General features: G+C 37.4%; 2 long non-coding RNA genes across 2 annotated transcripts in view; one reads left to right on the top strand and one right to left on the bottom strand.

Moving 5' to 3' along the window:
* The window catches only part of LOC143678814 (uncharacterized), a 461,187-nt gene that overhangs the window by 235,047 nt on the left and 198,972 nt on the right, over window positions 1–27,168 (top strand). The gene's annotated exons all lie outside the window — the stretch shown is intronic.
* Window positions 1–27,168, bottom strand: part of LOC143678811 (uncharacterized) — a 53,579-nt gene that overhangs the window by 8,167 nt on the left and 18,244 nt on the right. The gene's annotated exons all lie outside the window — the stretch shown is intronic.

The raw sequence follows: 27,168 nt of genomic DNA, 5'->3' as shown, positions 1-27,168 counted from the left end.
TACAATGCAACATCAAATGACTGACAATGACAACGAGTCCAGAACTCTTTCCATTATACTACACTGCCTAAAAACTTTGTCTTAAGCTCTCATTTCTATTCTATTCCAAGTATGCAGATTCCATTTATACATTATTATTATGATTTTTGTTTGTTTAAAAAACAGTAAGAGAACTGTTGGACATAACTGCAAGCTATAGTTTAAATCCTCTCTTGGACCTAAATTTATAGGTTGCACTGTATCTATTACTTGAAAATAAGGTGAGGGCGGTGCCACAGTGGCTCAGTGGCAAAATTCTCACCTGCCATGCCAGAGACCCAGTTTTGGTTCCTGGTATCTGCCCATGAGAAAAAAAAAAAGAAAGAAAAGAAGGTGAATTCTAAGGGCAGGCCTTATAGAAACTATGTGCTTTTAAATTTACATCTAAAGGAAAAGTGTAACCTATTTCCTGGCTATAGGTTTCAAAGATGTTCAGTTATTAGATAGATCAGAAAACATTAAAAATCAATTTTGTGACTTTAAGTTACTAATCTCCCTTCAGGAAATACACTGGAAATAACTAAAAATTTAGAATGAAACTCCATCATTAGTAAACAAAAGAAAAGACCATAAGGAAGACTTTAAATACAAAGACAACCCACCAAATTCAGTAACCTTTGGACAAATTATTGAGAAGGCTGGGGTAGAATACAATGATGTTCATGCAGAGAGGCTGACCAGAATATGATCCAACCACAACAGTTATCCAAAAGTGTAAATTGGTTGAATGAATATCCATTAATTTGGATAACATTGGGTGAGTCCTGTTAAAGCAACACAAACTACTTGCCCATCTAAAAGATATATGCAAGAAATTTGGTGGCTGAATCTTGGCCCAGAAGGATTTATAAGAGCTTCTCAGATACTTCATGGTTATAGCCACAAACTGTGAAATGTAATCCAATGACATGGACTAAACAGGACCTTCCAGAGGTCAAGGGTGGATAACTGTTATTTTAGATGTGTGCTGGGATGTAAGTAAATGACTGAACCTGAAAGCTCATCAGTGACTATTTGAATCACTGAGATGCAGGAGGGTGGATGCTACGAAAGAAATGTAAGCAGCAATGAGAGCAATGGGGTGGAATTGGGAGGATAGGGGATGGCTGGGGAATGTTTCATATAAGGACCAGGATCCAAATCAAACAGTATAAAGAGTATAAGCTTAAAAGATGCTCTGGGCAGACTTCTGCCTGTTTCTGTGTTTGTTTGTTTGTTTTTACTTAGTCTTCTATACAAATAAATTGCCTGAAGATGAAGCAAGGAAAACGTGAGAAGGGAAACAACAAACAACTTTGCACCAAAATCAGTAAATCTTCCACTGGGGAACTTCTGACATGCACAGTTTCACTGTGAGCCTTGTGAATTTTGTACTTAGCTCAGAGGAAAAAATATAAAACTGAAAAATACATTCCCAGAGCAGAGAACAGCAAATATTCCATGAAAAAGTGCTTGAGACAATACCTAATTTTAAGCTTTGTCTTCCCCAAATTGACCCTCCTCCCCATACTTTGCTTCTATAAATAATGGATTTCCTGTTCAAAGATAAATTAAAAACAGCACAGAAAATATGTATAATTACTACCAAAAAAGGGAGATGAAAGTAAAAGACAGAATAAGAATGTCTTTTCCAAAGAAGTAAAAACTTCAAAAAAATTTTAAAGTTGAAATAAATAAATTTGCATAAAGCTCTGCAAATATGAGCTAAAAATAAATGTAGAAGATAAAAGAGAATGAGAATTGAGCTGGCAGAGGTTGCAGAAAAAAGGAAGATAGAAATAAAACATTACCAAAAACAGGCAAATTAGAAGCATCAAAAAGTAACAGAGCCATTTTAAGAAAATGTTATCAGTGATACAGACTGCAGGCTTGATAAAATACCATACAGCAAAACTGGAAAGAATAAAAGGGGAATATTATTAGAAGATAATATATTTCAAAAACAGGCAAATGACATCTTATATATACACAAACCAAGTACTTGAAAAGGGTAGGGCTGCAGCTCCATCAGGCCTAGAGGACAAAACATCATTCTATAGATGACTCTCAGACCTTGAAGTCTAATGTACTATGCCCTGCTGGGTTTCAGAATTGTTTGGGAACTGTGAGCCCTGTTTCTTTTCCAATTTCTCCATATGGGAATGGGAAAGTTTATTCTGTGCCTGTCTCTCCTTTGAATGATGGAAGCCAATAACTTGTTCTCTAGGTTTCACAGCTCCACGAATAAAGGGGAATGATGCCCCAGGAAAGAGCATACCTATAACCAATTTTGATGAGACTTTTGTACTTGATATTGCTTCTGAAATGACTTAAGGCTTTTGGGATATTGTGATGGAATTAATGCATTTTGTATATGGAAAGAACATTTATTTTGTAGTCCATAGGGTGGAGTATGGTGGATTGAAATTGTCTGTACCCCAGAAAAACATGTTCTTAAAGTTAATCCATTCCTGTGGGTGTAGACCCATTCTGAATAGGATCTTCTGATGAGGCTACTTTTGTAAATGTATGACCCACCTCATTCAGGATGGGTCTTAATCCTCCTATTAGAGTCCTTTATAAATGGGATGACTACAGAGAGAAAGTCCTATGGAAGAAAGAAGCTGAAATCAATAAAACCAGGAAGAGGAGAGAATAGCCGATGCCATCATGTGCTTTGCCATGTGACAAAAGAGTCCGGAATCACCAACAGTTGGTCTTCAGGAAGAAATCATCATCTTGATGATGTCTTGATTTAAAAATTTTCAAAGCCTCAAAACTGCAAGCTTCTAAACTAATAAATTCTCATTTTTTAAAGCCAACCCATTTTGTGCTGTGTCTATTTGGAGCTATCATGTACCTCAGAAAAGCCATGTTTCAATTCTGATCCAATTTTTTGGGGGGCAGCCATTTTTTTTAACCCTGATTCAGTATTGTAGGGAGGAAAGTTTTGGTTAGATCATCTCCACAGAGATGTGACAGGCCCAATTGTGGGTGTGACCTTTTGATTAGATGGAGATATGACTCCACTCATTTAGGGCGGGCCTTGATTAGTTTACTGGAATTCTTTAAAAGAGGAAACATTTTGGAGAAAGCTCAGAGCCAATGCAGAAGCTTGGAAAATGGTTGCCTCAGAGCTGACAGAAATCAACACAAGACCCAGATATTTGGAGATGCAGAGCTCAGCAGACTGCCATGTGCCGTCCCATGAGATGTTAAACAAGTCAGAACCCTGTTTTGTGTCCTAGAGGCGCTAAGTGATGCCACAGATGCCAGAAGCCCCACAGGAAACAGAGGCTGTAAGCAATGGAGCCCAAGAGCAAAGGACCAGCAGATGCCAGCCACGCACATGCCTTCCCAGCTGACAGAAGTGTTCTAGCATCAGCCTTTTTTTGAATGATGGTAACCTCTTGTTGGTGCCTTAGTTTGGACATTTTCCTGGCACTAAAACTGTAAACTTGTAACTTATTAAATCCCCTTTTTAAAAGCGTTGCAAATAATAATAATAATTACAAAAAGCTGTTGCATTTCTGGTATATTACTTTCCAGCAGCATTAGCAAAATAATATATGTGGTATCTGCTTTAAGAGGCTTGGGAGACTATAACAGGTCCTACTTACAATGAGTTCACCTCCACAACTATGTACTCAATTTAATGACACGTTTTTCTGGGATACATATAGCTTCAAACCACCACAGACACTAAGGCGAGGAGCAGCCCTATCAGGAGCCTCTCTGAGCTCCCAGGAAGGGAGTCCCTAGAAGTCAGGGCTACATATAGGGTTTGACTGAATAACCCTTTGCTAAAGAGAGTATGCCTGAACTTGGAACCAGTGGAGTCAAAGTCAAGATTAGAATCGGAAATGCAGTCAGGATTAGAAATGCAGTTATCCAAGAAGGATAAATGGAAAGTTCTATTGTATGATGATTTGAACCAACTTGAACTGCACGTGAATCCAACAAAGGTTTTGGAAAATTTTTATGAGCAGAACCACTGCCAGCCTAGACTGAAAGGAACAGGTGCAATGAAATGAAGGAAGAATGACTTCAAAGGCAAAACCATGGAAGTAAAATCTGGATTGAGGAAACTCTCCTTGGACCCCGAGAGTAGGTCCACCCATGTGTGTGGAAGTGGAAAATCTGCCCCCAACCCCCATACTTGGAGAGGACAGGTTATCTTCCCTGGCACTTAGAAGGGGTGGGTCTTGTGTCCAGGTTTTCAGAATACTGATACCCGAATCCTGGGAGGTGGTAAGGCCTACCACCTATTCATGGAGAGCCCGCTGGTATTCCAAGGCTTGGAAAGTGTGGGGCTTCATACTGCCGTTCAGGGAGAGCAGGACCACTGAGCAAATGCTTGGAAGGGGTGGGGCTGCTGCTCTTCCGGGCCCAGAGGACAGAACATCCATCAATAGCTGTCTCCCAGGCCGTGAACTCTAATGAAGCATACCCTGCTAGACTTCTTGGGAACCTTGACCCTGCTATATTGTAGTCTGTTAACTGTGCAACAGTATTGTGTTTAAAAAATGTACATATCTTAATTAACATGTGACACAGAGACATGAAATGAGCACATATTATTGGAAAAATGGCACCAATAGACTTGCTTGACATAGGGTGGACACAATCCTTCAATTTGTAAAAATCACAATATCAGCAAAGTACATTAAAATGAGGTATGTCTATATAAGAGCATAGTTCGAACAACTCATGCCAATACATTAGAAAGCCTAACCACTGGACAAATTTCTAGAAAGACAACAACTACCCATCGTGACTCAAGAAGAAATAGAAGATCTCAATAGACCAATAACAAGTAAAGGGATTGAATCAATAATCAAAAAATCTCCCAACAACAACAAAGCCCAGAACTAGAAGCTTTCATGGTGAATTTTACCAAATATTCCTAAAAGAATTAAAACCTATCCTGCTCAAATTATTCCACAAAATTGGAGAGGAGAGAACACCTCCTAACTTATTCCAAGAGACCAATAGCACCTTAATTCCAAATCTTGATAAAGAGAACACAAGAAAAGAAAATTACAGACTAATATTCCTCATGAATATAGATGCAGAAATCCTCAACACAATGTTAGCAAACCAGTTCCAACAACATTTTAAAAGAATTATACACCATAATCAAGTGAGATTTATCCTTTGTATACAAGATTGATTCAACATAATAAAATCAATTAATGTAACATACCACGCACTAACAGAATGAAGGAAAAATCCCCATGATCATCTTAAAGGATACAAATAAGGAATTTGACAAAATCCCACCACTTCCTGATTAAAACCCTGAGAAGACTGAGAAAAGAACAAAACTCCTTTAACATGAAACAGGCATGTTTTGGTTTAAGTGAAGTTGCCAGAATGCAATATACCAGAAATGGACTGGCTTTTAACAGTGAGGATTTATTAGCTTACAAATTTACAGTTCAAGGCCATGGAAATGTCCCAATTAAGACATCAACAGGACAGTGCCTTCTCTGAAGAACAGTTACCAATGAGCTTGGGCTCCTCTGTCAGAGAGCAAGGCACATGGGGACATCTGCTGTTCCTTCTCTTCCAGGTTCCAGCTTCTAGGTTCAGTGGCTTCTTCTCCCAGCTTCTCTGGTGTGTCCTTGTCTCTCAGCTTCTCTGCAGCTTTCTTTGTGAATGTCTCTTAATTTCGTCTCTTAGCTTCTGTATGTGTTTTATCCTCTTATAAAGGACTCCAGTAAGAGAATTAAGAACCACCTTGAATTAGGTGGGTCAAATTTAAATTGAAATAACCTAATCAAAGGACCCACCTATAATAAGTTTTACCCACAGGAATGAATTAAAAGAATGACCTTTCCTAGGGTACATACAACTTTGAACTACCACAGGGCACATATGAAAAACTCACAGCTAACATCACACTGAATAGTGAAAGATTGAAAGCTTTCCATCTAAAATTAAGAACAAGACAAGCATGCATACTGTCACCACTATTACTCAACAAAGCATTAGAAGTTCTAGCAAGAGTAATTAGGCAAGTAAAAAATGAAAGATATCCAAAATAAAAGGAAGAAGTAAAAATTTCCAGGTGAATAGGTGGTTCAGTAGTAGAATGCTGCTCACTTTCCATGCAGGAGACCTGGGTTCGATTCCCAGACAATGCACCAAAGCAAAACAAACAAACAAAACAAAACACAACAACAACAACAACAAAAAAAAACTTTCCGTATTTGCAGATGACATAATCCTATATGGAGAGAAAGTTTGCCAAAATCCACAATACAGCTACTAGAGCTAGTAAACAAACTTGGTCAAAGTGAATTTGACTGAATTGTGAAAAAATCAGCAGTGTTTTATACTATAGTAATGAACAACCTGGAGAGGAAATTGGGGAAAAATCCACTTACATAGCAACTGAAAGAATCAAATATGTAGGAATAAATTTAAAGTATTTGTACATGGAAGACTACAAAGCATTGCTAAAAGTAATCAAAGAAGACCTAAATAAATGGAAGGACAATCCATGTTCATGGACCAGAAGGATAAATATTGTTATTTTAGAGGATGTGGAGAAGACGGATCCCTCATTCATTGTTAGGGAGAATGAAAAATGGTGATGCTACTATGGAGAACAGTTTGGAAGTTCCTCAGAAAGTTAAGTATAGAATTACCATTTTAACCAGCAATCCTACTTCTATGCATATACCCAAATATTTATAGCAGGGACTTGATCAAATGTGTGCATACTGATGTTCATGGCATCATTATTCAGAATTGTCATAAGGGTGAGGTAATCCATGTGTCCACCAACAGATGAATAGATGAACAATAAATTATTAAACGTAAAAAGGAATGAAGTTCTGATACATGCAACAACATGGATGAACCTCAAACACATCATGTTAAGTGAAATGTCAGTTAAAAAAGACAGATATTGGATTGTATGATCTCACTGATATGAAATCATTAAAATAAGCAAATTCATAGACTCAGAAACTAGAATAAGGGTTACCAGGGGCTAGAGTGGGGGAGGGAATGGGAAATGAATGCTTAATTGGTACATGGTTTCTATTGGGGTGATGGAAAAGTTTTGGTAATGGATGATAGTGATGGTAGCACAGCATTTTGAATGTAATTAACAACACTGCATGATATATTTGAACATGGTTAAAATAAATTTTAGGGTGTATATATGTTTTAGAATAAATTTTTTTAAAACTACAGGACTGTACAACATAAACAGTGAGCATCAGTGTAAACAATGGACATAGTTAATAGTATACTTATAATAATGTTTCAGTTGTCATTGATGGAAAGTGTTAAAAATTAGGAAAGGTGGTATATGGGAACTCTGTATTTTCTGCATTGTTTTTTTTTTGTAAACTTAGAACTTCTCTAATAAAAATATCCAAAAATGAGTTTAAGAAAACACTTCCATTCCAAATTTTATCAAAAACAATAAAATATGTAGGAAGAAAGTTAATAAAATAAATATAATATCTGTATACTGAATGCTGAGAGAAATTAAAGAGATTCTCTCTTCAAAGATTGGAAACTCAATATTGTTAAGATGGCAATTTTCCCTAAATTAATAATAGAAACACAATCCCTTACATAATCCAAGAAGGCTGACTTGTGGAAATTGTCTGACTGAATCTAAAATTTGTATGGAAATATGAACAACCTAGAGGAGCCAAAACATTTTTTTTTAAGTTGAGAATTTATACTTCCCATTTTCAAAACTTATTGTACTGCTACAGAAATCAAAATAGTGTGGTATTTGAATAAGAATAAGCATATAGATTGGTGGTACAGAATTGAAATCAGTGGAACAGAACTGAGAGGACAGAAAAAACCCATACATTGGTCAGTTGATTTTCAACAGTAGTGCCAAGAGAGTTCAAAGGGAGTAAGACCAGTCTTTTCAACAAATGGTGATGGAACAGTTATGATACCCATCTACAAAAAATGAAGTTCAACTCCCTACCTAACTTCCTACACAAAAATTAACTCAAAATGGATCATAGACCTAAATATAAAAGCTAATTAGAAAGCAATTAAAAGAATATAGGAGAACAATTTTGTGACCTTGGCCTAGCCAGGAAGTTCTTAGATAAGACAACTAAAGCACAAGCCATAAAATAAAAATTGATAAATTTGATTTCATTAAAATTTAAAAGACACCATTAAGAAAATTAAAAGACAAATCTCATAAGACTTCACACTGGAAGAAAATATTTGAAAATTACATATCTGATGGAGACTTATGTCCAGCATATATAACGAACTCATATAACTCAATAATAAAAAGGTAAAATAATCCAATTTAAAAATGGACTAAAGACAGGAATAAACATTTCACCAAAGATATATGAATGAAAAGGTATTCAGCATCATTAGGCATTAGGTAAATGAAAATTAAAACCACAAAAATAATCACTATACCCCCAGGTGAATTGATATAATAAAAAGGATAGACAATACCAAATGTTGTCAAACATTTGGAATCCTCATACATTGCTGATGGGAATGTAAAATTCTGTAGCCACTTTGGAATACAGCTTGATAATTTTTTTAAAAATTGAACATACAACTTACCATATGACCCAGGAATTCCATTCAGAAATCTACCAAAGAGTAAAGAAAATATATGTCTAAAAGTCCTTGTATGCAAATGTTCATATCAGCATATTTATAATAGCCTAAAAGTGGAAACAATCCAAATATATATCAACTGGTGGATCATTAATATTCCATTCAATGAAATATTACTTAGCAGTAAAAAGAAAAAATAGTGATACATGCTACAGCATAGATTAACCTTAAAAACATTATGATAGGTAAAATAAGCCAGATGCAAAAGATTGCTTATTGTATGCTTGCATAAACAGGAAATGGTCAGAGGATGCAAATTTATGGAGACAAAAATCTGGTGGGAAGGAGTGGGTGCCAGTGGAGGAGAGTAGATTGACTGCAAATGGATTCAAAGGAAAATTTGGGGGTGATGAAAAGTTCTACAGCAGGATTGTGGTGAAGGTTACACAACTCTATAAATTTACTAAAAGACATTGCACTGTATACTTACAATGGATGGTTTTTAGAGCATTTAAATTATACTTCAATAAAGATACAAAAATACATATAAACAAGCTTAAAGAAAAAAACACAAAAAGAATGGGAAACATCAGGTCTCTGGTCAAGTCTGGCTTTGTATATTTAGATAGACTGAAATGAATGATGATTATTTTTCTTTCTCATCATCTGACTTGATTAACTCTGCTTTCAGTCAGAAAAGTCTATGGGAAATTTAAATGCTTCATTCCCCATGGGACGTTTAAATTATCTGTTGTCTTCAGAAGAGAATGTGAAATAGCAGATGCATGAATTTCATTAATAATGAAAACTAGAATTTTAAAAACTGCTTTAGCAGAAGAGAATGTCAGTAGCTCTGTTTCTTTACCCAATATATAATAATCTATCTTCTCTACAGACAAATCTACTTTCTAACACCCCCACAAATTAAATTAATTATGAGGCTAAAATATAAGGATATTAACTCTTTAGATAAAATATAGCTGTATCAAGAATTTAAAGATCTTTAGAGTTTGATATTATAGATCTATTTAATTGCTATGTTGTTTGAATTTATGGCCCCCTTTCCAATTAGATTTTACTGAGTCTATATAAGGTCAGATAAGTGGTTCATACATTCAATTTATTGATGGAGAAAAAGATCATTCTAGGGAAGTAAGATGGTCAAGTCAGTTTTGTATACATCCATATTGGTGATTAAATATTTTATCTTTCAAATAATAGCTCAGAAACAATATGGTACAGAGGCCAACAGTAGATCAGAGGTCCAGAAACTGTGAGGCTGTTTTCTCAGTTTTACTGCTAATAACTATGATTCTAGACACTCAAAATTTCCAATTCTCTTTTTTCTCGATATAGTAAGTGGGGTTTAATATATGTGTATATAATGTAAATATTACGAGTCTTTTTTAGAGGAATTGGCTTGTGTATCTGGGGATAGGCAAGTCCACATTTTATAAGGGAAGACTGCACGCTGTGAACTCTGATTACGATTTTCAATGAATTCCCCAGGAGAAAGAATCTGGCTGGCTGAAGTAAAGATGGAAATTCTTTCTTCTGACTGCTGAAATCATCACTTCTCCTTTGAAAGCCTTCAACCGATTGATTGAGACTTTCTCATTGTTGAAGGCAGTCTCTCCAGTTGATTGCTGATGTAATCAGCCAGAGATACACTCAATTTGCTGATTATTTAAGTCCATGAAATACCCTCACAGTAACAATCAGGACTGTGCTTGCTTGAACAAACAACTGGACACCATAACCTGGCCAAGTTGACACATGAACTTAACCATTGCAGGATTAATAATCAAGTAATAGATATATGGTGCTGCTGTGATAATTAAATGCAATAATAAATGTAGCCAATCTTTTTTTAAAATTTTTTATTAATTTTTAAATTAAAAAAATATATTACAAGAAAGAAACACAAACATTCTTAACATATGATCATTCCGTTCTAAATGTAGCCAATCTTAACCATCAGGTCCTCAGGTCCTATAATAGGTACATACAAAATGAAGTGATATTACTAATAACCCCCAATTTTTTATGTCAAGGGCCCAAACTGATTCAGAACTATATACCTCCAACCCCAGTCAAGGTATCTTGTATTCATGAAAGCCCAGGACTACATTTTTTTTCACCTTCTTTTCTCACATTCATAAGATTGAGAGCTCTGTTCTTTGCTGACTTCTCCTAAGCAAGGAGTGTTCTTTTTCCCCTCCCTGCATCACATGGGCCCTAAAGTAGCACTGTTTGGACCTGAAATTTCATGGTGTTCCTCCTGAAGCCTGACTTTTAGTACTTTTCCTAGTTACTTATTTCTGAAGGGATTCAGACCTTCTTTTTGGATCTGGCTGGGAAATAAACACCATCTCAATTTCCTCAGGTATGGAGTACAAAAATTTAACTTCAGGTTTCTCTCTCACCCCATACATATCAAGGCATATGGATAAATGTCTGTATATCTTCATTCCAAATATATATATGAAACAGTCAAATTGATTTTTAGTGTAAATTCAGATACGATCTGATAAATGTTATTCTGGTATGAAATATGAGAATTGATTTTTAGGACATAGAATTTCCTTTGATTTACTCCTTCTATGTAATCCTGTAGTGCTTTTTCTCATACACCCTTCCGCCCTGACATGTTGAGGAGCAGCATATGTATTATGCAGATTAAAAGCACCTAGAGACAAAGATGGAGCCTATTATCTTGTCTGCCATTATGCTTGGGACAGGACTTGACACAGATACCCATTAGCTAAAGAATAAATACAGATGAGAAAACTGAGGTACCTTTCTCTATCATTGGCCCAATTTCCCACATGCAAGTACAGGTAGGCACACACATAAATACTTCCTGTATTCCTTTAAATATTTCCAGAAGCCATAGTAATACAGTATATTTGTATAGAACTATTTTTTTTTAAGTTTTGTTTTCTGGAGACAGTTCATCTTTGGGGTCTCATTTGGTCATCTTCAGAGATACATTTCTGGCCTTCATCCCTCTCAAGACAGCAGAAGAAGTTCATAGAGCTAGTGGAAGACACACAGATCTAGCAGTCTGGAAACTCATGTCATAATCATGAATCTTTTATGACTAATCTATGTTATCTTAGTCAAGTCACTTCAACTTTCTGGACTTCAATTTCCTTATCTGTAAAATGAATATACTGAATGAAGTGGTCTCTAATGTATCTCTAACATTCCCTGATAATAAGGAGAAAAACAGTTCTTCTTTCTTAGCCCCAGGTTATATGTTTCAAGCTTCTTCTTAGTTAGTGAGTAATGGTTACAGTTAAAGCTATATATATGTTGGCTCTCTCCCAACATAGAAGGATTAGATTATGTCTGAATAATTGTGTTTTATGAAAAAGAAATATGCCTAATAACTCTAGACCCAAAACATTTAGTGACTCATTTATACAGTTTTTCCTTACTAGGAGCTGAGCAAATAAAACATGTGAGTTATCTAGAAATGCTGCAGAAAATTTAGGAGATGGGAGAAAGTACAAGACAAATCAAATTCATATTTATTAGAAGAAGGAAAGCCAGTCAGATCAGATAAAGAATATTTGTTCATATACAGATCGCCCCACACCAAACTAATCTTTCTTTGGAGAAACTTTAATATTCAGCTTTTTTGATGAATTTTCCAAATATGGTCATATGAGTATCTGAGGATAAATGAGATTTACAGAGACCAGGTACCCCTTAGGTAATTTCATATCATTATAACACATAAATAAAAGTACAGAATTCAGAAAAAATGCCATTCTCATTTCATGGTTGTTGCATATGATCTGTTCTCTTAAATCATTTTTCTCCTTCCTAACACTTATATAACTCAAATGACCTCCCAATAAATCTAATCTAGCTCCATGTATTATAATCTTGGAACAGATTTAGAATATGAGTACCATATGTAGTCATGCAGATTGTGGGCTGCACAACTCTAGATGTACCACTGACAATCAGACTCAATCCTGATCCTCCAGATGTGTTCAATCTAAATAAGACACATGTTGCAATATGTAAATGTACAAGCAGTATGAGAGGAAAGGCACTACAATGTTGCATAAGATAGATAAATCACTTTTGGTTGATATGACCAAAGAAGCTCTATGTCTAAACAAACATCACCATGTGAATGGAACTTCCTAGGATTATGAAATGCATGATTTCCACAACTACAATATCTCCCTGAAGCATTCTTCAACCTTATTTTTTATATATCATATTATTCTACTCATGTTCTAGGGCCCACCTGAAGTACCAATTCTTCTATTTATTTCTGTACAAGTATTTATTAAGAAATAACTCTTTATCACACACTATAGTAGGTATTGAGAATGCATGGATGAATAAGACATGCCCCAACTTTCCTTTGGCTTGAAATCTAGAGGAGAAGGTGAATGCAAAGTGCAATAAAGTGTCGAAGATGCTAGGATATAAGCCCAGACAAGGGAAATAAGTAGTACAAAAGAGGAAATGATAATTCTACATAAGGGAAGCATGAGAGGATATGGAGTGGAGAGAATAGAGTAAGAATTTATAGAGAAAAGTGCATTTTGACCTGAATGTTGATAAATAAATAGGTATTTGACAGGTAGAGCTTAGGAATGTGGGCGTGAAAACACTGAGGCAATGCATGGTGATAGATCATTGAAAGCCCTTTATGATACTCCAAAGGGTTTGAACTTTACCCTGTAATGTATAGTGAAGAACACCATACATTAGAAACATCATTCTACTAGTAATTTGAAACATATAAGTCCAGAGTAATGGAGATAAGCTAGCTAACAACCTCAAGAATCAGAAAAGAGATGATAAGAGCCTGAGTTAAGTAGGCAGCAGTGTAATGGATGTGGGGATGAATATGAGAGATGTCAAATAGGAAAATCTGTAAAGTTTGATGGGGTATTGAATGTGAGGGGGTAATGTAATGTAGGAGACTACAATGACTCCCATATTTCTGACTGAGATGACTGGGTGGTACCATAAATTGAGATTATAAATTAAAAAGGAGGAGGAGATTTGCCTGAGATGGATGGGGTGGCAGGGTCATAAGTGATGAGTTCAGCAATGGACTGGATGCTGGTTGGTATGTCGAGATTGATGGGACCTCTTTTTGGAGTCTGTAGGGCTGTTGGGCTGCTGGTCCTGGAATACAATGTTCAGGTCTGGGCTGGAAATATAATCTTCAGTGTCATATCTAGAGAGGTGTTAATTGAAGCCAAGAAAACATCATGGATGAAAAGAAAAGAAGGCCAAGGATGAGGTCCTTGGAATCACTAATTTTTAAGGAGTGGGCAAGGAGATGAGAAACCAGAAAAACAGAAGAAATGGATATAAGGGCAAGGGGAAAGTGAAACAATAGATGTATAAGAACTTTCAGAGGAAGGGAGAGGATAGGTAAATTTAGACCTGAAAGAATCCTTTCAGTTTGAAAATTAGTGGAGTGAAAGGGAGTTTGAGAAAGAATGACAAAAGAAAATGTAAACTTTTGAGGGGTTTGGGTATAAAAGGATGTAGAGATATAGGGTATAATTAGAGAAAGGTACAAGAATGAATGTTATGATTTATTATTATAAATTATTATTGTTATGATGATGATGGTAAAGATGATGAAAGGTTCTTGATGGTGCTTATAGTTTACTATAAAAGGAAATGATAGTAAATTCAGGCAGTGCATAGGTCAACTTACCCCAGAGTTGATCTACCATAGAGGGATCTTTGGGGTTATTGGAGGTAGAATCTCCTTTACCGGAGAGGAAATCAGATGTAGAGACTATGTGAAGAAATTAGCATTGAACTGGGAAAGAGAAACCTCCTCTCTAAAATAGAAGGGGAAATAGTGGGGATGAAGATATTAAATAAGTAGTAAGTTTGTAGGTTCAGAGGCATGATAGTAAGGGAGTTCATATCTGACAGTCTCATTGTTTTTTTCCTATAAGCTTAAGGGATATGATCATCTGCAGAAGTTGTGGGAGAGAGATGGAGTAAGGGTTTGTGTAGTGTAAAGAAAATACAGACTAGCCCTATGAGGGATGGAAGAGAGAACTGTGCAGGGTCAGATCAAGGGTCATCAAACAGTACAGGGAATACCAACAAGCTGGAAACCTGAAATTCCTAGTGGCAACAATATACGCACGTATATAATATCTTTTAGCAGTGCCCAGAATCCAAATGTAAGACTGGAAAAACCACATGGCAGAATTTATCAGTGGTTGTGAGTTGGTAGGATGGATACAGAGGGGTAAGGATTTTGGATGGTAAGGTGCTGGTGAGAAAGTAATAAGCCATCAGGAGAGTGGTGAACTGGGAGAAAAGAGAAATATTTAAGGATCAAAGATCTCAGTAAGACTGAAGAGAGGGTTGGCATAGGAGAATATAACAGGTGTGAGGATAGGAAATGGATCTTGAAATATTGGAATTTATCATACCAGTAATGAGGGTTCATGCCCAGTGCTGTGTTTGGGTTATTTAAGTGAAGAAAGGACTTTGGGGCCAAGAAGCTTAAGATCAGGTAATTGGATAGGCACTCACATTCATATGAATGATGAAATCCTAAGTGATCCTGACAGGAATTGGGGCAAAAATGAAGATTGTGAGTCATACCCAAAGGGCTCAATGACGAGAGGTATGGGGTGTAGGATATAGAGTAAATAATGAATACATGAGCTTTTATTCAACTCAGAGTTTGCAAAGTGTGATTCATAGATATCATTGCACTTCATCTTCACAACCTAAGAGTTAGACATGACTATTAGTCTCATTTTACAGACAAAGAAATTGAGATTTAACTTTGGACTTGCCAAATAAAAGTCACTTAGCCAGTAAATGACAGAACTGGGATTTAAACCCACATTTTTGGGCTGTACATCTCATGTTCATTCCAGGATAGCATGATGCCTTAGGCGAGGTATATCTTACCCCTCTAGAGCACATGTTTCATAGAACCACTCTGAAGACATTTAATACCTTGATTTGAATAAAAGATAGTATAATAATGAAATTTAAGGCCCATATTAGTTAAGCTGCTGGTTAAAGAGAAGAAATTGTTTCCTCCAATGTGTGCCAAAGTTAAAAAAAAAAAGGCACGTATGCATGCATCAGTCATAACCCTCCTCAACTGCCCCAAGGTAGCTGCCCCATGACACTCAGCCATGCCATTGGTGCTTCTTGATATTCAATTTAATTCAACTCACTTGGATAAAAATTCCAGGGGAAGGAGTCAGGAAATAGAGGCTGGATATTATAGTATGCCATTTATTTTTACTTAAAAACAACAACGAAAGGAAATGGGTGATTCAGATCTTATTGTTCACCTTTCTCCAATGACTCTCATTTCCTCTGAAACATAAAGTCCTTTATTTAAACCAAATGTTTCTAAAGCACCAACTTTGCTGGAGGCAAGAATCAGAGTCCTTGCTTTTGGATTCAGTCTAAAATATTATGGTTATTTCTTTCTTCTGTTTGGCTCAACATAACTATTAAGGCAAGAAGCATTTTTTAAAAAAGGTGTTAATTCCTCTTTTCTCACTTTCCTATAATTTCTCCATCCAGAGTCTATCCATGGCACAATGTAGGAGGGAATTAGATGGATCTTTGCGGATCCTCCCTGACATGGTCAGGTTCATGTGTCAACTTGGCCAAGCAGTGGTGCCCAGTCATCTGGTCAGGCAAGTGCTGGCCTGTCTGTTGCTATGAGGACATTTCATGGACTTAAATCATGACCACATTAGCTGAATCCACACTGATTGCAGTCGGCTAAGGGGAGTGTCTTCTGCAATGAGTGACACCTAGTCTAACCACTGGAAGGCTTTTAAGGAAGGTTCAGAAGAGATAATCACTCTTCTTGCTTCAGCCAGCCAGTCTCTCCTCAGAGGTCATTGAGGACCTTCATTGGAGTTGCCAGCTCATGGCCTGCCCTACAGATCTTGAACTCTTACATCCCCACAGTTGCCCAGCCAGCCTCTCCTGAGAATTCACTGAGGACCTTCAGTGGAGCTGCTAGCTCTCAGCCTCCCTACAGCGCTTGGACTCTACATCCCCATTGTTATGTGAGACAGTTTTATAAGTTTTATATTTACAGATATCTCCTGCTGATTCTGTTTCTTTAGAGAACCCTAGCTAATACACTCCCCAACTCAATAGTAGTGTCTAGAATATGGCAGGTATTCAAGAAATGTTAGTTAATAAAGTTACCTTAGCAGCTAACTGAGGGACTGTCCATGAGGAGAGAGATCAGCCTGAAAATGTTATGCACAAATATCCAAAGTCATTTTCAGAGAACTTAGGAGGTAGAAAGAATTTAGTACAAGAATTTGGAGAAGGAGCACTCCTTACTGAATAGAAATAGGGTTGAATATTTGAAGGACTCAGGAAAGTAACCTGCCATGTGCTTGGACAGAATGGGCTCACAGATGGCAAGTGAGGAAAATACTTGAGTTATAGAAATAAGATGCGAAAATGTTAACCAAGCTATTTCCAGTCCAGACCTCATGAATAGAACTTGAGCTATAAAATCCAGGAGAAGGGAAATATAATGAGGTTCCTGAGATCTTTTCAGTATAAGACGTGTTTGTGGGAGATGGGAAGGCAAGCTGAGAAGTGAGCTACAGTCAGATGCTGTCATGTAAGTGTTGTTCTCATAACAAACTTAAAGATCAAAACAGAAAGTAAATTTAGTCCTTGAAAGATGATCCAACACCACTGTAGTCTTGAATGCTCAATGCAATTTATTTACTTGCTTAATCACAAGCTGCCCTTATAACTAAGAGCTCAATATCCAGGTCAAGGGCACACAATACATTTAAAGTTGGAAGATATCAGCATCTCAAAAGTCCATCAACTTGAGGGCCAACATGAAAAAGACATACTTTTTATGAGAGCCAGTTCTGCCACAGTGTTCAGTGGAAGTTCCAAAGCCAAAGACAGGAGGCACTAGTCACAGTGCAGCAGCAAGAATGACAGTGAGCTTTGTGCTTTAAAGCTGGGTGTCCTAGTGACTGAATGTCAGCCTGTCTCAATCTGGCATGCACCAAAGTGGGTTTGCTCTGTTTTTTTTTTTTTTATATATATAGGATGTGCCCCTTTGGCTGGCATCAAGCCAGTCTATAGCATATTCTCACACAAACGTCTGGTTATCACTTGTTGTACAATACAGGTTTTTCTGAATTTGTTTACATTTTAATCGTGGTCAACAGGTTTACAGATTTTGGTTTTTTTATTCCCTCAGTTTGATTGAATTTTAATTATGGTCAACATGCGTACATGTTTGTTTGGATTCAAGATCCTTAAATATCATTCCAAAATACAACAGATGCCACCTCAACCACCTGCTGACCTCCTCTACGTTTCAGACACAAGACTTCAATATCAATTCCTATGGAAATTTCCGGTGTGTAAAAGAAATAAAACAAAGTAGAGTTACAATGGCTAAGAGATTTAAAATGAAACTGGGGGACAATTCTTGCCGTTACTCTTATGCAAATCTCAACCAGATATCAGAAACTGCCAAAGTAGGACAGTCAAGCAACAATGTTCCTCAAAACCCTCAGGATATCTAGACACCATAAGCAAACCATAGGATAAAAAACTCAGGAAACTAATCTGAAGGACATGTGAAGCACCCCAAGTATCCACCAATCACAAACACTTTATTCAATCTTCTTCTTTAAAACACATTGCCTGAAGCATTAGGGACTCAAAATTTAATAACCCTTGATCATGAGGCTTGCCCTTATGAAATTTATTCTTGCAAAGGAGAATCTAAGCCTATTGATAGTTATGCCTGAGAGTCATCCCCAGATAACCTCTTTGTTGCTCAGATGTGGCCTTTCTCTCTAAGTCAACACTGCAAATAAACTCAATACCCTCCCTTCTGTGTGGGACACAACTCCTAGGAGATGAGCCTGGCCCCGGCACTGTGGGATTGAGAAGGCCTTCTTGACCAAAAGGGGTAAAAGATGAAATGAAATAAAGTCTTAGTGGCTAAGAGATTTCAAATAGAGTTGAGAGGTCACTCTGCAGGTTATTCTTATGCATTATATAGATATTCCTTTTTAATTTCTAGTGTAGTAGAATAGCTAGAAGGAAATACATGAAACTGTTGAACTGTAATCCAGAAGCCTTGATTCGTGAAAATGATCATATAATTATACAGTATTTATGGAGTGACTGTGGGATTGTAAAAACCTTGTAACTGACATTCCTTTTATCCAGTGTGTGGGAAAATGAGTAAGAAAATCAAGACAATAATAAATAAATAAAGCACAGTGAGGGGTAAAAGATTTGGGATGTTCTTTTCTTATGTTTTTTTCCTCAGGAATAATGAAAATGTAGTAAAATTGATTGTGGTGCTGAATGCACAACAATATGATGATACTGTGAGCCACTGATTGCATATTTTGGATGATTATATGGTATGTGCAATATCTCAATAAAATTGCATTTAATAAAAAACTCTTGCCTGGAAATGCTGAGATGGAGCAAAATTTGGGTTGCTACCTGTATCTGTGCTTCCTGAATTGTAATTCTAAGACCACATACAAGCACCATTGCTGCCTTAAAACTTAGCTTGCTATTTCTCTGTTAACGCCAGAAATTCCCCTTTAGAAATTAGGATTTAAGATCACAGCATCACTCCGACCAGAATTCCCAGCCTGCCAGACTACTCTACCAATCTTGGACTTGCCAGCCCCCCACAATAGTGTGAATTAATTTCCATAAATAAAACTCTTCTTCACACACACACACACACACACACACACACATTCTGTTGGTTCTGTTTCTCTAGAGAACCCTTATTCATATACTTCCTGACACCTAAGAAAAAGTGAAAAGATCCTGGTCCCTCAGTTATTTAGTAGATACATCTCAAGTACCTACTAGTTTCCAGTACTACTTAGTTCCTAAGGATATATTTTTCAGCAAACCTGAGGATGGTCCTGATCACACAGGACTCACAGTCCATACAGGAGGCAGACATTATTTAAAGGAACAAACACATGACATGTTAGGTGGTGAGAAGAGAAGTGAAAATTATGAATCCAGGGTAAGGGGAATATCTAGAGTGTTCATTGGTTGTTTTTTTTTTTTGTATGCTGTATGACGGGGGTCACATTTCATTCTTTCTCCATGTGATTATCCCCCATTGCAGAACCATTTGTTGCATTTCTTGTTTGTTTGTTTTGTTTGTTCGTTTGGGAAGTACATGGGCTGGGAATCGAACCCAGGTCTCTGCCATGGCAGGTAAGAATTCTACCACTGAACTATACCCTTGCACCCCTCTAGTTCTGTTTTTGTTTTTGTTTTTTTTTTTTTTTTGCATGGGCAGGCACCAGGAATCAAATCTGGGTCTCTGGCATGGCAGGCGAGAACTCTGCCACTGTGCCACCATTGCCCTCCACCTCTTCATTATTTCTATTATTATTATTTTGTGCATGGGCAGGCACAAGGAATCTTCATTAATATTTAATACATGATATTTGCACAGTGAAATTTTTGAACAGAATCGACTGGAACTCATGCTCTAGCAATAATTTTGATAAACTAAGAACATTTTCTCAGGAAAGCCAAGATTAGCAAATGAAAGAAGCAGATATTTACATAGGATCCATAAATAAAACAAACCAGCCAAAGACATAAGTAATAGACTTTAAAGAAGGAGAGGTAAAAAGGAAAAATCATGGGTGGTGCAACAGTGGCTCTCACCTGTCACATGGGAGACATGGGTTTGGTTCCTGGTGCTTGCCCATGCAAAAAAAAAAATCACACTAGGCAAGAACAAGATTTATTATTTATTGCCGGATATCACTTCGGTCCCCGTTCCTCCAGCTCTTTACCTAGCAACTCTTTACAGCATATTTCTAACCATCCCATTGGTCCTTCAAGTGAGGATGCAAAACCAGCCCTTCCTCTAAAACCCCTGCCTGAGCCTTCCATTTATGGCAATAAAACCCGTCCCAACCAATCAAAAAATTGCTCTGAGCCCTTCTCGCTCACCCCTCCCCTAGACGCTTCACCCTATATAAGCTGGTATACTTCCTCTAATAAACGTTCTAGTGTGCGCGCCTCGCCAGCGCAACTAGTTCCCGTGAGTCGTTATTTATCTCGCGCGCCCTCCACACCTTCGAACCCCCCCGGGGGATTATGGCCTCAATCTCCCCCTTTAGCCGCCGGGAGGAAGACCCCAAGCGGGAGACCTAGCAGAGAGAACTCCCGCAATTTATTTATTTATTATTATTATTATTGTATACTGAATGGCAGGGTCACATTTCATTATTTTTCCATGTGAGTATCCCATTATTGCAGCACCATTTGTTGAATTTTTATTTGTTTGTTTTATTTATTGCAAAATGCATGGACTGGGAATCGAATCTGGGTCTCCCATGTGGGAGGCAAGAATTCTACCACTGAACTACCCTTGCACCCCCTCAAGATTTATTTTTAATAATTCAAATCCAAATATACCTGATTTCAAATCTTGGGAAGAATTAGGGTCTCATGAAAGAAAGTAAAGCATAGACTGTGCATCTGAGTCCCTGTTTCATAGCATTCCAGCTGTGTGACTTTGGGCAAATTACATAACTTTTCTTAACTTTTGAGAGCTTCAGTTTTCTTATATGTAAAACGGAATCAGTTATTCCAATCTCACATGGTTGTTTTGGGGAAAATGGCACTCACAGAGACTGAGCTCTTTGAAGATGGGGATTGTGATTGCATTCTGTAACCACAGCACTTGATGTAAACTCAGATATTTTTGTTCAACAAATAAAAGAGTAAAATTATCACCATCATATAATACATATGGGATACCTTGGGCTTTGGGCCTAGCACTGTGCCAGTGGTTTTACATCTATTAAACTGTGCATTTTAGTAGTCTCTGTTGAAGATGAGTGTTGGTTAAATAACTCAAGTTGTACAGCTAATGGAGAAATTTATCAGGTCAAACCAGAGGGTAGGGTCAGTGGGGAGAGAAACTTTCAAGCAGATGAGAGCATTTAGTTTTCCAAAATCACATACAAATGCAGCCACTTCTGTGTATTATTGGCCTTGGCTTTGGGATCCCGAATAAATTATTGTAGAAAGACAAAGGTGTAGAAGGGGAAGGGGCTTTTCCACTATTTAACCATCTCTGTTTACTCTAGATTTATTTCCATCTCTCACCCACTGCCAACTAAATTCTAAAAAGGGCATTATTTTGATAAGCTATTTCCTTAGGACTATATAAAATGCAACCTACCTAAAGCTGAAAATATCCCAAAAGGATATCCAGAAAAACTAGTTGGACTTCTTCTCCAGTAACCTTCAAAACCATCAATTAATTATCCTATGGAAAGATTCAAACCACAAAAATTGTAAAATGGCATTGGAACATGCCAGTCTGTCTACATGCATAAATATTTTCCTCAAAATGGATAAAAAATCGCTTGTTTCTTAGCACAGCTGAGAGGGTGTGGCTGGCAGGAATGCACTAACTGGAGACAAGCAATCCTGAATCATGCATGTCCCTGGAGAGCACTGTCTTTTAAGGTGCCACAGGGATTAGTTAAGGAGGCCAGCCTGAGGTCCTTGGGTCATGTCTGAAAGAGGAAACAACAAAATCTTCATGGGAAAATTATGCACAAATGAAAATAGCCAGAATATGCAAGTATTATCTAGCACCCTAGGGAGGTTATAAGTATAGCCTGAAAAAAGAAATTAAAAAAGTGCAGGGGGGTTGGTAATGGAAAGAAAAGATTAGAAGTTTAGTCCCAGCTGTGTTAGACTGCTCCGCGGTGCATGCTGCCATCTCTCTCTGGGCCTCAGTTTCTTTCTGGAAATGTCACTTCTAATTATATTCTGTGAGGTGTTTTTAGTGCTGAAACTCTATGGTACTATTATGAACAGAGTCCCCTTGGTAAAAAGCATATAGAGAAAAGAGAACACAAAACAAAGTTAAATTTGAATGTGTGGAAATTAATAATACTGAAACAGGAAGAGGAAAGTTTTTCCATTTTGTGCCAGGCTAAGAGAGTAAAGATGTTCATTTATCTCCTACTCACCCATGCACACCAGCTCTACACTCCAGAAAGAACCAATTTGGTGAGGTAGGATCCCCAAAGGAGACTCTAGACATAAGGAATCCTCTTTGGCTATTAAGTTCCTTCTAATTTTGCCCTCCCCACCTCCAAATTTCCCTTCTGTGAGCCTCCCTCTTGCTCAGGGAGAAATAAGCTTTCTCCTTTTTTGTGTCCAATAGCACCCAACATGTATCTCCAAACAATACAGCACTGTATTTTGCAACTATTTCTTTAGTTGTCCTAATTAGACTAGATTGGAGTAGAACCTACTCCTTGATGAAAGGAATTGTGTCTCATTCCCTTTGGAATTCTCAGGATCTTTGGCAGTGGTTGGCATCAAGTAAGAGCTCAAAAAAATATGTGTTGAGGAAAGGGAAAGTTAATGAATCACTATGTTGAAAAGGAAACTTGAGCACAGAAAGAAAAGGAAGGTGGCTTGCAATAGATTACTCTTCAAAATCTGAGATTTAAAAACTTTTATTGTTCCAATTAATCAAGTAATTTCCTAAATCACAATTTGATTTTGTGGCTGTGCTCTTTCTCATCCACCCTCATTGTGTATCTATTTTCTCAGTCTTCCTCCTGCCTCTTTTTTGCACTTATATTTCTGTCTCTTTCCTTCAGTACCAGGATAGCAATGTTCTAGGCTATTACTTTTATCTCTCTCTCTCTCTCTCTCTCTCTGTTACAGTATGCTTTGTTTCCCAGCCTTGGAATGACAGGTTGGGGAAAAAATATCTTGAAACTTGATTTCCAAATTGCCCAGGAGGTATACTTTTCTTTGTCAAGTTCCCTTTAAGCAAGGATTCTGTTGCAATTAATTATAAACCAGTCTTAATGATGTCCTGCTTAGTAGATGGTTGCATATCTGCCTGCTGCCTAATTAATCATCCTAGGCTACTATCAGCTTCCTCCTGCTCCTGTCTCACTCCTGCTCCCTCCCTGTCCCCATCCCCATTTAACTTTAGGAAAGAGAGTGGCATTCTGTCCTAATTCATTCTGGATCACTGATTTTCAAAGTTAATTTAAAAATTAGAAATAAAGGTGAGAGAAACGGATATGAAGATTTCAGAGTACTCTGACAATCGAAAGCTGGCGTAGTGGAGGATTTCCTCAGTACTTTGTCTAGCAGAAGCAGAATAAAAATTCCCCATGTCTTTAATAGAAAGGTGGTACAAAAAAAAATCGGCTCACCCTAGGGGGAACTTCAGGGTTATTTAAACACACTCAAAACTCAATTTCTCCCGCTCTTTGAGTGTTCTAAATCAGAATCGTGCAACTGTTTCATCACAGAGAAAACTCCTGACTGCATTCAGATTGTTTATTGGTATGATGTAAATTCATAGAACATTAAATATAGTATAGCCCATTCGTTTTTACAAATGAGGGAACTCAGGCCCGGAATGGAGTGGCTAATCCAAGGTCACACAGATAACGTGGTAAAACTAGGACTAGAGCCTATGTCTAGTGCTTCTTTTTGTAGCAAAACAACATCTTTTTCTAATCAGCTGCCATGGAGACTAAAATAGCCAACCTTCCAATCATTTCTTCTTTGTTTTAAGTATCCAGAAGGCCCCTGATAAAAAACCAATAGGCAATCTAGGGAGCATGGTGCATTCTTATAGGGCTCACTGTCATAGCTTCATTTTTCAGATTAGCCCCTGACTGCTAGTAGAAAAACAGGACCCTGAGAGAAATGAGGGCCTCAGATAGGTACATTTCAATGTTGAGGAACAAAAGACAAGATGCAGCAGGGAGAAAATATTTGCAGACCCACATATCTACCAAAGGACTCTTAAGTAGAATATATAAGGTATTCTCAACACTCAACAGTAAAAACAAAACAAAACAAAAAACAATCCAATTAGAAAGTGAGTAAAAGAAGCGAAAAAACATTTCACTAAAAAGAATAAGTCTATGGAGAATAATCACATGAAAAGATCTTCCAAATCTTTAATCATTATTGACATGAAAATCAAAACCACCACAGGATACCACATCCACTAGATTGGATATAATAAAAAGTACAGGATATAGCAAGTGTTGACAAAGATATGGAGGTACTGTATCTTTCATACATTGCTGGTGGGAATGTAAAATAGTCAGCCATTCTGGAAAATAGTTTGGCAGTTCTTAGAAAACTAAATATACACTTAACATTACAATCCAGAAATCACTCTCTTAGAAAACTAAATATACACTAACATTACAACCCAGAAATCACACCCCTAGCATGTTTATCCCAGAGAGATGAAATTTATGTCCAAACAAAAAATGTGTATGAATGTTCCCCACAGCTTTATTTGCAATAGCCAAAAATTGACAAGTCAAATATTTTTCAATGAATGTTAAATAAATCAGGGTACATAGACGGAAATGAATGCACAATTTATACATGCAGCAACTTGAGTGAATCTCAAAGAAATTATGCGAAGTGAAAAAAAGCCTATCTCAAAAGGTTACGTACTGTTCTAGGGACCAAGGAGGGGATGGATGTAACTATAAAGGGGTAGCATGAGATCCAGACTGGAGTTATAAATTCAGGAATCATCATGAGATGATAGTATTTAAAGTCTTGAGTCTGGATGAGATTATTTCATAGAAGTAAAGATAAAAAGTCCAAAAGTCATGTCCTGGGGGCCCTGCTACATTTAGGAATCCATGAAACAAGAAGGGATCAGCAACAGGGAGTATGGAAAGGTGGACAGAAAGGTAGAAGGAACACTTGGTAGGGTTGGAGGCTGGCAAGCCAAAAGAGGAAAGAGTTTCATGAGTCAAATCCTGCTAATAAGTTAAATAAGTTAAGGACAGAGAAATAACAGATGGATTTAGCAACGCGAGGGTTATCTATTACCTTAAAAGAGCAGTTTCGGTTGATCGGTAAAGCAAAAAACAACTTAGAGACAGTTCAAGGGAGAATGGAGGGAAGATAAACCATAAACAGTGAGTGTAAACAACTTTTAGGAGAGCAAGCAGAAATCTAAGGAGAGGAACAATACCTGGTGGGATTAAGACAGAATTTTTGTTAATACCAGAGGAATAACAGTATATATTTATTCACAGTGAATCATCCAGTAGAGATGGGAAAGTGAGGGAAGAATTGCTGGAACGCTGTCCCTGAGTATGCAAGAGCGAATGTGGTCAATTTACCAGATGGAAGAACAGGGACAGGCCATTCACAGTGACCAGAGGGAAGGTGGACTCTATAGACATAGGTTGGGTATGTGGGTGTCTTAGCTTACTGGCTGATAAAAAAAAATACCATAAAGTGGGTTGGTTTAAACAACAGGAATTTATTGGCTTATAGTTTTGAGTCTAGGGGAAGCAAAGTCAAGGTGCCTATAAGACAACTTTCTTCCTTAAGACTGTATCATTTTGGGACAGCCTGCTGGCAGGTAATCCTTAGTCCTTGCTTTTCTAGCACATGCCACATGCATGTGTCTTCTACTTCCTCAGGGTTCCATTGACTCTCAACTTCTTCTCATGGCTTTCTCTCTCTCTGTCTGTATTTCATTATGTTTACAAAGAGCTCCACAAATCGGATTAAAGCCCGACCTGATTCAGTTGGATCGTATCTTAACTGATGTTCTATCTTTAAAAGATCTTATTTATAATGGGTACACACCCACCAGAGTTGGGCTTACAGGAAAGAGAGAGGATACATCTGAGCAACAAAAGAGGTTCCCTAGAAGCAACCCTTAAGCCTTGTTACGGGTAGTCTTAGCTACTCCACTATAGAAATAAGTTTCATAAGGGTAAACCTCAAAATCAAGGGCTTAGCATATTTTCTTGGGATTCCCCAAAGGCTGAGAAGGCACCCAGGATTTCCCAGATGGCAAAGTTTAATAGTTCCATTTTTTCCCCTTCAGACTATCAAGGAATTCTACCATATTTTTAAATTATCAGCCCACGGTAGCCCCAGATATAGCCAGGTGTTACATTAAGCTGTACAGAATTACAAGGACTCATGCCTGTTCTGGACTCCAGGAGTTTGAGCTATCCACACAGGTTGACATAGATTGTGTGTTACAGAAAATGTAGGTTCTAGACATAGTAAATCTTTCTGCCTTTGGTTTCATACAGCAGGTAAAGGTCTAGAGTATGTGCATTATCATCTTTTACCCTGTATTCTGATTTACCTTAGTCCCAGATGGACTGGCTTGGTTTTTATCTCTAATTGAGGCCCAGTCTCTTTTTCAGTTACTTTAACTGTTACCATATATGGCTATGCTAACTTTCAGGGCTGCAACACTCCATTTCTGGGTCTTGCATGTCACAGCACTACTTGGAATTCTAGGGAAACGTCAGCGAACACACATATAGTTCAGTGTCTCAGACTCTAGAAACATACTCACAAGTTCAGACTAAGTGTGGTTGCTATAAGGGCTTACAATCTAGGCTCCAATTTTCTTATAAGTATTTTCTGAAAGAGACATTGGCATATTTGTTCTTTTGTTTTTGGCTTATTTTGCACAACACATTGTCCCCAAGGTTT

This window comes from Tamandua tetradactyla, chromosome 4 (assembly GCF_023851605.1).
Source record: "Tamandua tetradactyla isolate mTamTet1 chromosome 4, mTamTet1.pri, whole genome shotgun sequence".
Classification (NCBI taxonomy): domain Eukaryota; kingdom Metazoa; phylum Chordata; class Mammalia; order Pilosa; family Myrmecophagidae; genus Tamandua; species Tamandua tetradactyla.
The sequence above is the reverse complement of the archived record's forward strand: the minus strand, read 5'-3'. Positions and strand labels throughout refer to the sequence as shown.